Source organism: Sorex araneus, chromosome 6, assembly GCF_027595985.1.
Source record: "Sorex araneus isolate mSorAra2 chromosome 6, mSorAra2.pri, whole genome shotgun sequence".
Lineage (NCBI taxonomy): Eukaryota > Metazoa > Chordata > Mammalia > Eulipotyphla > Soricidae > Sorex > Sorex araneus.
This window is the reverse complement of record NC_073307.1, coordinates 131,512,964-131,529,779: the sequence shown is the minus strand read 5'-3', so window position 1 is coordinate 131,529,779 and position 16,816 is coordinate 131,512,964.

Genomic DNA, 16,816 nt, shown 5'->3' with positions numbered 1-16,816 from the left:
ATTGGGAAGGATTAGTAAAGAGAGGCTTCTAAAGTCTCAGGGCTAGGACGAATGGAGACGTTACTGAGACCACTCAAGAAAATCGACGATCAACAGGATGATAATGATGATGATGAAATTTACCTTGCATCAATATCCATAGACAATAAACTATTTTAATTATATTTACAGTTATTAATGTCTTGCTCCTAACTTTTTAGTATTTCCATGAGACACTAATATGTCTATAGCAATAGAGTACACTAAGAAATGGAAAAACATCTCCTCTTCATGGATGGAAAGATTCATGCTGTCAAAATGAAAATCTTGCCCAAAGTACCATAAAGATTAAATTCAGTCCCTATAAAAATGTAAATGAAATTTAAAAAGATATATTGCTTGTTGTAACTAAATAGCTAAAGGAATTATTAAAAAAAATTCAGTATAATAAAAAATGTGAAAATTGCTATAAATCACTACAGTGTTCTTAAGCCCTCCTCTAAGGATTTACCAAGTTGTTGCTAATAGGACCTTCAGTGTTGCTTTTATTTATTGAATTTACTTGGCTTTTATGCTACATTCCCATGTAATTTGGTGTGCTTCTACTGGAATTTCAATATTGATGAATTTGGATGTCAATTTGAGGATACTTTAGCATCTATTGTCAGAGCCAGTAAGTTGAAAAAACCCCAAAGTTCTCAGACTCGACACTGAAAATACCTGAAATTTTTCATGGTTTGGTGTCTCTCCTGAGAGTATTAGTGAAGTGGTAGAGTTGAGTTATTGCTGTGACTGCAGTGGTGAATTGTGGTTGCAGCTGCCCGGGCTTCTGCAGGGTGGGGACTCAGCCGGCCACACTCCAGAGGGTGCCTGGTGTCCTCAGCTGGGGGACTGGGGACAGGTTTATCTATGAATTTTACCTGCTTGGCTTGCATCTTTTTAGAGAGCTAGTCATGAATCAGTGGAACAGGGCCATGTTGGTGGGTCAATGTGGGGGTAGCTGTGGTATTCATGACATTTTTTAATGATACAGATGAAAAAGTTGGAATTTATATAGAATTGTAAAATTCTGAGAGTAGCCAAAGCAATTCTGGATAAACAAAAATGGGAGGCTCTCCTTCTCCAATTTTAAATTACACTATAAAGCTCTAGCAATTAAAAAGTAGTGTGGCACTATAGTCTCCCAGATTGATGAAATTAAATTTAAAGTTCAGGGATATGGCTGTTGATGAGATTATCTGGCACCAGCCAGCAGCAGCTGTGGGAGTGACTGCCAAGTTGCCGGAAACAGGGGGAGATTGGGGAGGGTCACCAATTTCTAGTTCCGTTGAACCTGAAGTTATCAGTCACAAGTCCTGCATACCTGGGGTTTTTGTTGATTTACTCGTGTGTGAGGCTCGGCCTGAATGTGTGGAGAGAGGCTTTGAGCATGGTGGTGGTTGAGTTCTGAGGTTTTCGGTTGTAGGGGCTGGGTCCCTTGGGGTGGAGAAATGCCTCAACCGCCACACTCCAGTTGCCCCAGATGAAACAATCTGAATCTGGGTCCAATGGCATGGCTATAGCGAATCGTGTTATGCTTTCACAATGGATACCACTGTTCAGAAAAACAACCATAAAATTGTATGGATTTTACATTCAATATATAGTTTTAGTTTTATTTTATTGAAACACTGTGAGATACAATTGAAGGCTTTCATGTTTGAGTTATAATCATACAGTGTTCAAACACCCATTCCTCTACCAGTGCACACTCCCCTCCACCAATGTCCTCAACACCCCCCTTTCCCACCCTCCCCTTGCTTCCATGGCAGAAAATTTTCCACATATTCTCTCTCTACTTTGGGGCATTATGGTTTGTAACACAGATACCAAGAGGCCATCACTTTTGGTTCTTTATCTACTTTCGGCACAGATCTCCCATCCCGGACGAACCTTCCAACCATCATTTTCTTAGTGATATCTTCTCTATTCAAGCTGCCTCCCTCCCCCTCTCCCCGCTCATAGGACAGGCTTCAAACTATGGAGGAATCTTCCTGGCACTTGTGTCTACTGTCCTTGGGCATCAGTCTCATGTTACATTACATATTATATCAATTTGACTATAATAACATCACACTTGTAAATATGACACATATTTAGAATTGTTCTAAGAATTTAAAGATGAAACCCCAAGAATAAAATATAGTTATTTTAGCTATATATGAGCTAAAATACTAAAGTGGATATAAGCCTATTCCCTGAGATACTACTCAACTAAAGAAGAGTGAATAATAATATGACTGAGATAGTTATACTAAAATAAATTATGAAATTCCAGTGAACATTGTTTTCCTGTAGTTCCATAGAAGAGATTTTCTGTAATCAAATCAGCAAGTGAATTTGGGATGTAAACACTGGAATTTAGATAAACTATATCAAGAGGATGAGCTTAATTACTTAATTAATTACTTAATTACTCAATCATGATTATTAAAAAAGCTCTACTTAATAATGCCTATATTATATAAAAGATATCAAACCTTCACATGCTTTAACATAGGCTAATTACTTCCCTTTACTCATTAGAAATCAGAGAGTCTCTTTCCTGCATGCCTGGCTCTCTTCCCTGGGGCCCCTCGGAGGGGATGGGCTCCAGCTTCCCTCCCCATCCTGAGCAGAGCTCTCGGTGGCCTAAGACCACCGGAACCCAGCTACAGCCATGCTGGAGGTCCCGCTCCACACTTTCGGACAGTCCTCATGCATGAAGGTACTGGTAGAGGAACCCAGGTATGTGTAATCCCATCAACAGTCAACATTCAGAGAGAGACTTAAAAGCAAGCTCTCAGAAGCAGCAGCCACAAAGCAACCGCATGATATCTTTAGCCTTCTTCTCCCTCTGGGAGAAACTGGCAATCTTCTGAGACTTTCCTGCCCACATGGGACAGCCTTGCAAGCTTCCCATGGTGTATTCATATGCAAAATCCAGTAACAAGCTGGATCTCATTCCCCTGACCCTGAAGAGCCCCCAGTGCAACATCCTTAGAAGGGCCGAGTCGAGATGGACTTCTAAGATCTCAGGGAAAAGACAAAATGAGATGTTACTGAGTCCACCCAAGAAATTGGTGATTAATGGGATTTTGTGATTCGTGATTTCGTGACTCATTAGTAACATAAATCTAATTTTTCAAATGTAGAAATATTGGACAGGAGCAATAGCACAGTGGGTAGGGTGTTTGCCTTGCACGAGGCCAACCCATATTTGATTCCTCTATCCCTCTCGGAGAGACTGGCAAGCTACCGAGAGTATTTCACCTACATGGCAGAGCCTGGCAAGCTACTCATGGCGTATTTGATATACTAAAAACAGTAACAACAGGTCTCACAATGGAGACATTACTGGTGCCCGCTTGAGCAAATCGATGAACAAAGGAACGACAGTGCTATGACAGTGCTATGACAGTGGGACAATGCTAGATAAATGGCAATATTTCCACTGTCAAAGCACTGTCGTTCTGTTGTTCATTGATTTGCTTGAGTGGGCACCAGTAACGTCTCCATTATGAGACTTGTTGTTACTGTTTTTGACTAATCAAATACGCCATGGGTCGCTTACCAGGCCCTGTCTTGCGGGCAGGATACTCTTGGTAGCTTGCCTGGCTCTCCAAGAGGAATGGAGGAATCAAACCCAGGTCAGCTGTGTGCAAGGCAATCGCCCTGCTCGCTGTGCTATGGCTCCAGTCCAGTCGACAGTGCAACAGTTAGTGCCATTTATCTAAGAGATCAAAATAAATGTCCTCAGGCAGGGATGTAGCTCACTATTAGAGAAGTTTCTTGGTATGTATAAAGCCTGACTTTAATCCCTAGCATAGAAAAAACAGACATGTTCTAATAACTGTCCCCTATCCTCCTCACTAATGTTCTTCTTGTGTATATCATGAGATAGTAGAAAGACTATTTTGTAAGGTGTTCAAGAAATGTCTTTCCATGGAGAGTATCATGCTGAGCAAAATGTGTCAGAAGGAAAGGGACAGACATAAAATGACTGCATTCATTTGTGGTATATAAAAATATATATAAATAGTAGAAGAATAATATCAATGGCCAGGAAACACAGGGTTAGGAGGACTGTTCAATGGTTGGAACTAACCACAAATGTGTAAGGGGTGGCTAAGGGTAGATAAGAGAGAAGGGAGAAGAGACCAGTCTGACAATAATAGATAATAGTTGGGAATGATCACGCTGGATAAGATTTGAGGGTTAACAGTAGGTAAGGGATATTCGTGTTTTTTTAATTTTTTTGCTTTTGGGGTCACACCCGGTGATGCGCAGGGGTTATTCCTGGCTCTGCACTCAGGAATTACTCCTGGTTGTGCTCAGGGGACCATATGAGATGCTGAAAATCAAACCCGGGTCGGCCACATGCAAGGCAAACGCCCTACCCAGGGCTATCGCTCCAGCCCCAGGGATATTCTTGATAAACTTTCAGTATCTGTATTGAAAACTGCAATGCCCAAAAAGGGGAGGGAGGAGGTGGGGGAGAGAAAGAAGAAGAAGAAGAAAAGTGCCTATCATAGAAGCAGGCAGGGGGGGGTTATGGGAGGGGACCTGGGGATAATGGTGCTGGGAAATGTACACTGGTGGAGGGATGGCTAATGGAATACTGTATGACTGAAATCCAATCATGAACAGCTTTATAATGGTCTACCTCACAGTGATTCAATGAAAAAGTTTAAAAAAATAAATGCAAGACCTAAAAAAATAAAATAAAATAAAAAAGAAATGTACTTCACATAATGATTCCTTGTTTGTCCTCTGTTCTCACTGCTTGAAATGAGATGACTCCCTATTCTGTGGTTCTCCAGGATAATGAAATGACAACAGAGGCAATCTTAAGTACTTTAGAATGAAGAGAAAGAAGTAGGTTTTCCAGTGTAGTGGAGACAATTAACGATAGGTTTCCAGGATGTCCAGAGCAGGATACATATTGGATTGTTTTAACTTGGTATGTAAACTAAGTGAAACAGGCTCTCACTGGTTTAAGTGAAACTTTTGCCACATTATCTTAAAAAAAAAATTGCTCAATGTTGTTGGTCATTGTAGAAATAATCTTTCTAACAGGGAAAACTTAAATTTATTACAGTAGCACTGCAGCAGTGCTGTCGTCCCGTTGGTCATCAATTTGCTTTAGCAGGCACCAGTAACGTCTCCATTGTGAGACTTGTTACTGTTTGTGGCATATCGAATACGCCACAGCTAACTTGCTAGGCTCTGCCATATGGGCAGGATACTCTCGGTAGCTTGCCGGGCTCTCCAAGAGGAACGGAGGAATTGAATCCAGGTCGGCCTCGTGCAAGGCAAACGCCCTACCCGCTGTGCTATAAAGCCATTAATGTTTCTGGGTTTGTCATAGGAGTTATTTTAACCTTGCCATGTGAGACTCACTCCCCTACTCTTTTCTTGATATCCAGAACTTTATAATCATTTATTGTTCAAAAACAAAAATCCTATCTACTCCATTTACTCTAAAATTCAAAGTCTAATTCTTTGTTCTACAAACTCACCATTACCAAATTAAATTTGGTCATTTTCTACTACTAGTCTATCTGAGGTTGATTTGTTTGCTTGACTAGTGCGTTAAAAACCCAAAAGGATAGGAGGATTTGTGCTGTGTGCCTCCATAAAATGCAGTATCAAATTGTTCACCTGGAAATTTCTTTCTCTAGTCTTTGTTTCTCAAAGCTGAGAATTGTGATTGTAATTACTATACATATCATGTAAATGAGCTCATTTGATTTATATTAACAAGGCAGGTACTTCGATTAATATATATTGCTATCATTAACATTTTACAGATGAGAAAATGAAAAGAAAATGAGGAAAGATAAATGAACTAGATGAATGGGAGATATAGTATAGTGGATCAGGTGCTCTCCTTGCAGATGGCTGGCCATTCAATGACCACATTCGATACTCAATATGGCCCACTAAGCTCTGACGGGAGAGATTTTTGAGTGTGGAGGAGTAAGCCCTAAGCACTGCTGGGTGTGGGCAAAATTTTTTTTTAAGACCCGGGTAAGGGGGAGGAGAAAAAATAATTGAACTTACTTTCTCAAGTTGAAATAGTTAAACATGGAATTCAATATGAACTTAAATCCTGCCTGTTCTTTCAAAAAACATTTCCAGTTAATCTTTTCTATGCTAATGTGAGAAAATAAGCCTCAGTGATAGCAATAACTTAGAAATGCCTTAATGTTGCATAAAGTGTGAGGTCAGTCTTTAAAAGATAATAAAAGAAAAAAGTTACTTTGGTTAAAAGAATTCACATAGCAGATAGTAAATTGCTATAGGATAAATTCAAAATTATTAGTTATAGATGCCCAGGATATTCTTAGTTCTGCTAGCTTGGTTATTAGAGCACAAAAATTGGTAATGAAACAACTGATAGCTGAATGTAAGTATTTGGTCAAAATTCCAAGCTATTTGGTACCAGTTAAAATAGCTGAGAGGTTGTATTTCTGGGTAAGACTTACTATTTGTCTCAAAAACACCCTTCTTCTAGTCATGTTGCTTTGCTTGTTTGTTTTAAATTGTTTTTGCATGTGTAATTATTCCTGTTCTAAATCATGTCCATTCAGTTGACTTCTCCAGATCACTCAGTGTAATTGCAATATGCTACAACTCTCTTATTACTTTTTAAGTAACACTGTTAATGATAGTTTCATGCATACAGTGTTCAAATACCATACCCAAAGTGCCTGCTTCCCCCCACTCATGTCTAAAAGTGGCCGCCACCCACCATCCTGTGGTTCTTTATATTCTACATGTGAGAGAAGTCTTTCTGTATCTGACCCTCTCCTCTGAGTTCACTCAGCATGATACTCTCCAGAGCCATCCACATAGTGACAAATTGCATGATTTCTTTTGATAGCTGAGTAATATTCTTTGATGTGTTTTCTACCACAATTTCTTTATCCTTTATTTATTTTTGGGAACATAGGTTGTTACCAGATATTAGCTATTGTGGACAGTGTTGCAACAATCACAGGAGCACAAATTTATTTTCAAAATAATGTTTTTAAGCCCTTGGAGTAGATGCCAAGAAGAAAAATTGCTGAATTATCTAAAAACTCAATTCTTAGGTGTTTTTTTTTTTTCAGTTTCCCATATTGTTTTTATAGGGCCTGAACCAGTCAACATTCCCATCAAGGGTGGGTGAGAGTTTCTTTCTCCCCACATCTGCACCAGTGCTGGTTATTTAGTTTTGCTTCTTATTTTTGGACTGCACCTGGAAATGCTCAGGGTTACTTCTGACTCTGCACTCAGGAATTACTACTGGTGGCACTCAGAGGACCATATGTGATACCAAGGATTAAACCTTAAGGCAAGTACCCACCCACTGTACCCACTGTACTATCTCTTTAGAGCTGTTTTTTGTTTGTTTGTTTGGTTGGTTTGTTTTTGGTTTGACAGTACATAAACTTTTGAATGTAATATCATCACCCCTCCACTATATTGCTTAGCTTTAATCCTTGCATTCACTGTATTGCTTAATTAGAATTCCTTTGCTGGATTCATAATATGTCTTTCTAATTGCATTGGATTCTAGGACTGGGCATTATACATTGTGTATATGTGTGTTTATGTATCTGTATGTGTCTGCATTTGTGTGCATATATATCCAGATATTAAGGCTTTCAGAGATCTATGTATATTTTTTTCCATTTCATCAGGTTCCACATATGAGAAATCCAAGTTTCTGAGGATTATGACTCATTTATATAGAATTTAAAATGTTTCTATTAAGGTATCATAGTTTATAATTACATATAAGTCATTATTTTATACTTGCAATTACCACACCAATCCTTCTTCCAGTATAGGTAGATCCTTCTACCATTATCTCATGGTTTCTTTCCTCTCCTTTCAAGTCCCTCAGCACCCAACTCTATTGATTATGTTATTCAATTCTTTTCTGTTGGGGATTAGAAAATCACTTTCTTTATGCTACACATATGTGGGGAGTTATCTAGCATTCATATTTCTGATGTATTTCACTTATTATGACACTCTTTAATTCCATCCAAGTTGGACCCAAATTTGTATCGAGCTGTAAATTTTTATCTTTCTTGACAGTTGCTTAGTATTCCATTTTGTTTGTATACCACATTTTCTTTATCTATTTGTTTGTTGTTGGAAATTAGGTTGTTTCTAGATCTTGGCTATTATAAATAGTGTTGCAATGAGCATAGCTGTTTCTGTATACATTTGAAAAAATATTTTCATGTTCTTGGGGTAGGATCTTAGGATTAGGACCATATAGAATTTTTATATTTAATATTTTGAGAACTTTAACTCTTCCAGAGGGGCTAAAATATGCAGATATGCCACCAACAGTAAAAGTTGATTTCTACTACATCCTTACCAGCACTTACTATTTCTGGTCTCTTTCACATTTTTATTAGTGTGAGTCGAAAGCTCATTTTGGGGGTGTTTTTATTCCCCACCCCCAGCAGTGCTCAGGACTTACTTCTGGCTCTGTGCTAAGGAATCACTCCTGGCAGTGCTTGGAGGACTATATGAGGTGCCGGGGAATGAACCCAGGCAGGTCACGTGCAAGGCTAATACCTTACCTGCTGTACTATCAACCAGATCCTCATCTTTGTTTTTATTTACATTTTCCTGATAATGTTAATGACCATTCCTAGAAGTTTTAAATATCATGTTTATTTTTTTGTTTATTCTGAAAAACATCCATCCTTTAGTATTTTTCTCCTGTTTGACAAGAAATAGTCATAGTACAGCTTTTATGAATTAGCAATGTTAATTGAAGGTGTCAGAAGCAGTGGGAGACACTTCCTTGCACAGCACTCAGCTAATTACCATCTTCTACCTTCCTTATATCTCTCATTTCTCTCCTCCTCAGATTACCTTCTTTAGCATTTATTCCCTCTTGTGCATAGAAATTCAATTCTTCTCAGCTACTGAAAAATCCTGCAAACCCAAACCCATCAAAATATAGCAGAACAAGCATATTTTGCACAAGAATCCATATTCTTTAGAAAGTTCTTGATATCAAATATTAAATAAACATTTAATAGATAGGTTTGTATAAATTTAAATGAATTGATTCACACACATTTTGTAAATGTTTATACTCAATACTTGATATTAAAAACTTTTGAACATAACCAAAATTTAATTCAAGAAAAAAATGTATAATGAAACCAAATTATTTCTGTCACTTTTCCCTAGTATTCTGTTCCTTGGGCCAAAAGGTATTGTGAGTAAAAAAAAAAATTATAAGTCCTGCTCATGCCAAATACCTGAAGTACCCATCAAATTTGACCTCTGAAGCAAAAAAAGCATTCAGTTCAGTTAAATAAATATTTGTGGGGCTGGAGTGATAGCACAGCGGGTAGGGCGTTTGCCTTGCACGCGGCCGACCCGGGTTCGAATCCCAGCATCCCATATGGTCCCCTGAGCACCGCCAGGGGTGATTCCTGAGTGCATGAGCCAGGAGTGACCCCTGTGCATCTCCGGGTGTGACCCAAAAAGCAAAAATAAAATAAAATAAAATAAATAATAAATAAATATTTGTTTACGCTATGTCAGAGGCATTGGAAATGAAAAAATAAATGTCTTAATTTCAGAGAACTCCTTAACCTAGGAGGTTTAACAGATAAAAACTATAAACATAAACAGATTAAAACTATAATTTGGTGAGAATAGCACTGTAGCACTGTCATCCCATTGTTCATCCATTTGCTCGAGCGGGCATCAGTATCACCTCCATTGTGAGACTTGTTACTGTTTTTGGCATATCTAATACACCACAGGTAGCTTGCCAGGCTCTGCCGTGAAAGTGAAATACTCATGGTAGCTTGCCGGGCTCTCCGAGAGGGACAGAGGAATGGAACCTGGGTCAGCCGTGTGCAAGGTAAACCCCCTACTTGCTGAAATGAAAAGAAACTGTGAAGTTCTAAAAATATACTGAGAAAGTATGATGATTACAGTAAATATTCTTTTTTTCTGAGTACAGAACCAAGTTTAATCTCAAAGAAAGAACAAGAGTCATCTGGGCAATTAAAGAGTGAGGATTGGAATAAGGGATATCTAAGCAATTAGAAACCAGCGAATAAAACCATGGCCATTCAAAGTGACACCAGGAATGATGAATGGGGCATTAGAACATCCTAGGATTTTATCAGTGTAAGAGAAGGGGAATTCTGGAAAATTAATTTGGATTTGGGTGAGTTTGCCACATGAAGGAAAGTCACAAAAGATTTTTAACAATATGTGAATTGAATATGAACAAACATGTCTTTTAGGTAACGAATCCAAGAAAGATGGACTGGAAGGTGATGATATAAGACATGAGTATTACAGTCATTGAGGTGAGAAGTGATAAATATCCCAATTAGGGAAGTAATAGTGGACACATCCACAAATTACAAATCTGAACCATCTGCTGTGTAATCTCAGGAGACACGCCTTTCACTGTGTACACTGGGCAGAGCTGAAGGGCAAGTACAGTGGAATGACAGGTTTAGGTTATATTTAGAGACAAAAATCAGAAGACTTGGTGAGTTAGTATTTAAGAAAGAGAAAGATTTTAGGGAAACCATAAAATTTATGGTAAAGAGGAAATATAAAACTCTGAAAATTATCTTTCAAGAATATATTCTGAACAAAAATATCAACCATCCTGTACTTATGATTATCAACTATGTATAAAAGTAGAAAAATGGCTTTAGCTCAGTAGTATTTACTTTTTTTTTGTCCATAGAAAAGAGGAAATGACTCAATTGGAGTGAATAGCTGGCTTGTTGCTATATCTCTAAACACACACATTTTTGTTTGGCTATTATGACAATATAGTAATTTCTAAGCACACTTGATAGTACACCAACAGATTTGACATATTTCGTGCTCACGCTATCATTTGTACATTAATTTTTAAATGGATTATATAGATTTACAAATTTATAAATATTTTATGCATATGACATATGTATTTGTTTGGGGGTCCACACCAGATGGTGGTCAGGGCTTACTCCTGGATCAGTACCTTGGGATAACTCCTGGTAGGGTTTAGGGGACCAAATGGGGTGACGGGGATCAAACCTGGTTCATCTACATGCAAGGCAAGTGCCCTACCTGCTTTAACTCCTGAATGGAGATCTTTGTAGGAATCCTGAGTGAGATACAGTGACTTTGGGTGACTTTGGTTAATAGTTGATTATTAATTAAGATAGAGTGGCCTGGAAGAACTTCACATTAGAGAATCGGAGGGGAAGAGATTAGGGCAGAACTGAGGAGAGTAGACAACCTCTGTGCTCAAATCAAGGGTAATTTGTCATCTGTTTGTAGTCACAATCGAAGTCAGAGATTGAGAGGAATATAAAAGACTTGGGTCATTGCTTCCAGCTTGAGGTCCCACATTCCCCATCCCTGCAATGAATATCTATTTACTTCAAGGCAGTCTACTTGTTTGGGGACTGAACTTGAAGCAAGCTGGCAGAGGGAGGGCTACTAACAATTAACTTCTTATTATGGTTAAGATAATTAGAGTTGTCTCTAGAGAAAGGCATGTCTGTTGCAGAAAGCTGTTAAATTTAATTTCACCCCTTCTGTCCATATTGTCTACGAAATATTTTTTTATCCCCTAAAAGAATGATACATTATAGACATGGAATGACTTAGCAGTATAAAACTTTTGAAGTTGGGATACGATTATTCGTTATTAGACCAACTTTGTTTTTTCCAGACAGAGTGAATCAAAGATGTTATCTTCAAGTATTTTAAAATTTGCCATGAAATGACAAAAGCCAGGGACTTCAAAACAAAGATTGGTTATTTTTCCTAAGATTGTGGTTCTGAAGTGGATGAAAGTGCTATTTCAAAATTGAAGTTGTATAACTTTTTGAATTTTCTGGTTCTAGTTAAGTACATAAATTGCCTTCATGTTTTTTTCCATTACAACTTCTACTTTAAGTAAATGAATAAAGATGATCATAGAAATTGAGTTTCTGAATGCTTCTAAATATGTCAGAGGCCAGTAATGAATGAGTTTCATTTATACTCATTTGTTAAAGAAGCAGGTGTGATATTTGAGATCAGTTGATAGCTGGTGGGCTCTGTTGCTTTGAGCCCCAGACTAGAAATGAAAAGCCACTTGTTACAGTTCTTACTGTGAAGCCAAATCAATAGACCCTAATCTCCACCACATCATTTAACTTGCTGACTACTCAGTGTTTTTTGATATGAAATGGGATTTCTAAATCTTCCTTTCTAACTTAGCATGACAATAACGATAATGATAGCAGCAACACAGTAACTATTTCCGATGCTTATTGAGCAATTATTAACTGTAGCTAGCTACTGTACAACATGTTTTCCTTAATTTAATAAAATAATTTATGTAAAACATTTAAGTTCATAGCAGATGATGTCCATAAAAAAGTAAATATTATTTTTTGGGTTTTGGAAAAGGTATTTTCCTTATATATCATTTTGTCTCAAATACTGTTACTACTTGGTAATTTTAAAAATTGTTAATTTCTTCTTACCCAAATTTTTATGGCATATTGGGGCTGGAGCAATAGTATAGTGGGTAGGGCGTTTGCCTTACACGCAGCCGACCCAGGTTCGATTCCCAGCATCCCATATGGTTCCCTGAGCACCGCCAGGTGTGATTCCTGAGTGTAGAACCAGGAGTGACCCCTGAGCATCGCCAGGTGTGACCCAAAAAGCAAAAAAATAAAAATAAAAACAAATTTTTATGGCATACATATCATTTGGCAAGTCTCACAACGAAGACATTACTGGTGTCCGCTAGAGCAAATCGATGAACAACGGGACGATAGTGCTACATATCATTTGAAAAGCACAGTGTTTGACATTTTGTGGGTTAAGTTGTGGGCTAAATTAAGTTGTACCAAACTCAGTACTGTTTTCAATGACTGAGCAAAATGTGGGAGCATGGCCTATGAATTTTCTACATTCTGACTGCCTAGGTTAGAGGACTGATACGTCTACCCTCTTGGAAGATATGCGAATTATGAGTATCTAAGTTTATTCATCTGTAAAATGGTAAAAATGACAGTTTATATTTCACATTGTTGCTGTGAGAGTAAAACAAGATAATATAAAATGTTTAGCAGTGCTTGACAAAGAACAAACGACAGTTGCTATTAATGCTATAGCTATCATGAGAGAAATATTGCACATTAATTACATAACATTATACATAAATAGCCAATGGAAGTAAAGATAAGTTATACATAAAATTTTTAAAAATAGTTATTTTTGATTAATAAGCAATATGACTTACATATGTTATGATTAAAGAGGCATCTCTGATGCAGGCAATTTAAAGCATAGAGGAAGGAAAGTAAAAAACCATAAGCAGGGAATAGAAATGGGTCTAGTTTGGGGCATAGAAATAGTACAGAGGTTAATACACTTGTATTGCACATTGTTAATACTAGTGACACCACATGTGGTTCCACTACACACCACCAAGAAAGATCCTTGAGTATAGAGGCAAGAATAAGCCTTGAGCATTGCTGACTACGTATGGCCCAAAAAACAAAGGAAAAACTGAATGCTGCTTGGTTATAATTAAGGATAATAGAGAGGAAGAATTTGAGAGCCTAAACTGAAAAAACAAGGAGGCTTATGACTTGAAAATCCTTGAGTGGGATTTCACTGAAGGAGTCTGAACTTTGTTTACTAGACAATGAAGAGTCATAGAAATTTTGACAGAAGTGATATTATATAAAACTTAATCATTGTTTAGAAACATTAACCTTGGTATGAAACTTAATTGTAAATAGGACAGACTTGGAAAGGTTTAGAAAGCTCAGGATTGGGGCTTAAGAAGGAGTACATGATTTAAGGCACTTTCTTCATGTGCTACCGACCCTGTGCTACAATTCCCAGCACCATATATATCCCCGAGCCCTTTCAAGATTTACCTCTGAGCACATAGTTAAGAGTAAGCTTTGAGCATCCCCTCCCACAGGGGAAAAAAAGGTAAGAAAGCTTAGGATAAAAGAATTTTAAATTAAAGAGAAAGGCAATAAATAAGATAGTAGAATTAAGCAAATCTTACACATTTCTTTTTATGCATGTATTTATTTCCCATTAAAGATTATGGGCTCCTATCATCACATGGGGTAAGTATAATCAGTAAAAACTCCCCAGCTCAACATTTTCAAAATTAAGTCTCCATACATAAGTTGTTTCAATCCTCAATTCAGCTCAAAGAATGGTTAAGAAAAATTCTGATGCATCTATACTAGGCCAGAAAATGTTTCTAGCTTGATAGACTCCATGAGATATTTGGAATGCCATTTATGATTGGATTTTATCCTGTAGTACAGTTCCTTAAAGTTTTGTATGTCAGACATCTGCTTGTTGTATAATAAAGCTTATGGACCCCTTCTCAAAATGATAGTTTTAAATGATACAAAACAATAATATTAAGATGTCAAAGGAAGACATTTGGATTGAACAAAAATATTTTAAAATCATGACATAATAATATTGCTTTGGTGATATGAAAAGATTTATTTGTAACTTAACAGTGTAATTGCAAAATGGTGATGAGAATAAATAATGTTTTGAGACATTTGAAACTATAAAGTGGTGTGAAAATATCTGGTTTTAATATTGACAAAATTAGCAGTAATATAGGAACTTGGCAAAATAAAGATATATTTTTCTCATTTATGTTAATTCTCTATTCTATTTACAGATAACAGAGAAGTATGGTAACTGTGACACAGATGTTACATAGGTGGTTATCAAAGTATAATAGTCAAGGAATTAATTTCATCAAAATCATTAAATTTAACATCATAAAAATGTGGGATTGAGTTCCAACTCTCTATCTTTAATATTTCTATGTATCCAACCAATTAATTAATTTTTGTAGGAATTTTTTAACCTACCAAATGATTATAGTTGCAACTAAGTCCCTACTTGATGTAAGGATTAGGTTTAAGTGAGATAATGCATGTGAAATGATTAGGGAAAACTTGGAAAATAAATTTTAGGATAAAAATAGCCATTGTGGTGGTTCTACCCTTTTCTTATCCTCTTAACTTTTGAATATTGACATACTTTGATATATATTTGTAGGGGAAAAAACTTTGGTTAGCTTCTTGGAAAGAGTGCTAGACTATTGCACATTAAACCTTTCTTGGAAGGAGATGGGGAGAATGATATTTCCTTTTCCTGTTAGTTTGGGGTTACAGGCATAAATTCAATGACATCTTGGAAACAGTGACTTCTCATATGGATGGCAGATGGGGCTGTCATATTTCTTAAAATACCATCAGCATAACCAGGAAAAGCTCTATTCTAAGAATGGGATGTAAGCTCAATCTCTTGGGTATGGCAAGCTGTGCCTTCCAGCATTTTGAAAAGATTCCTGCTAGCTAAAATAACACTGAAGTTGCTAAAATTTAGTTGATTTTTGCATCCAACACCTGGCTCTTGGTTGAATTGTTTATACTCATGGGTTTAATTTTAGATTTAAGCTTCATATTTTTCTACTACTCTAGATATTCTGAATTTTCTAACAGAATTAAAATGTTTATGATTTACCAGCAGATTTTTTAGTTTTAGAATTTATTGTAAATATACAACCAGCTACAGCAGCCCATTGGTATGAATTTGCTGATTTGCTATCTTATTTTTTTTTTTTTGGCCAGGATACAAGTCTTTATACATCTTGCCAATTTCTTTGTATTCAATCAATTCCTTAATTCATAATGAAGATAATATGGATACGGATTATGTAGAATGTAAAGTAAAAGTTATTTCCTCACTTTTGATAAACTGGCTAGGTCCTAGCTTTTTGCTTTCTTTTTTTATTTGGAAGAAGGTTATATTTCAACAGGTCTGATTTTGTCAGACTACCAATCCTCATTATTATTCTCTAAAATATCTCTAAATTTTAAGCAAAGCCTATTACTTGTCTCTGAGATTTCAGCAATCAATATTTTAGTTTAGTTTAGTTTTTGATTTATTTTGAATTCTCCATGAGAATGCAAATACTAAAGCATCTTGGTGAACATGTCTGGTGCCTTTTTAACTTTGGAGCAGTCTTTGCTCCAACTTCCTCTTCCAAATTAAAATTGGAGATGAACTTCACCTTTGCTGATTCACTGTCTATTCTTTAATTTTCCATGATGCCAGCCCAATCACTTTATATAGGGGAATGTCTGAATCAGAATATCAATTACAATTTTTCTCCTGTCAGCGACCTTAATTCGGCATAACATTATTATCACACTAACAAATACTATAATTATTTCTATCACACTGCAAATTGCTTGCAACCAGAGACCAATAAATCAACTAAATTAATCTTGTATCGAGCACTTCTTATGTATCAGGTACATGAAACACACATGTATTGGGCACCCGAAACATGTATCAGGTACACAAAATTTAAAAAGTGCTTAATAATAATATTAAGAATATTATTAAAGAATAAAACCTGTTTGGTTCCTGCTTGTATAAAATTTATTATCTAATGGAGTTTCAGTTTTTACTCTATTTTTCATCATATCTAGTATACAAGAGTTATTCAGCAAATTTTATTATGTAAATAAAGAAAATATAAATCAATTGTTAATAAACTTGTTAAAATCTACCAATATCTGGTTTCTGTAAACAAACTCTCCTGAGAACATCCTGGGCATAGGAGCGTGGAAGATAGGGAAAGCATTCTGAGAAACATTTCTTTCTTTTCAGGCAAGGTAAGAATTTAGGAAAAAGCCAATGGATTACCAATAAACTTTGAGGAAGCAATACATCATTTCTACAGTTGCTCAATGGTGAC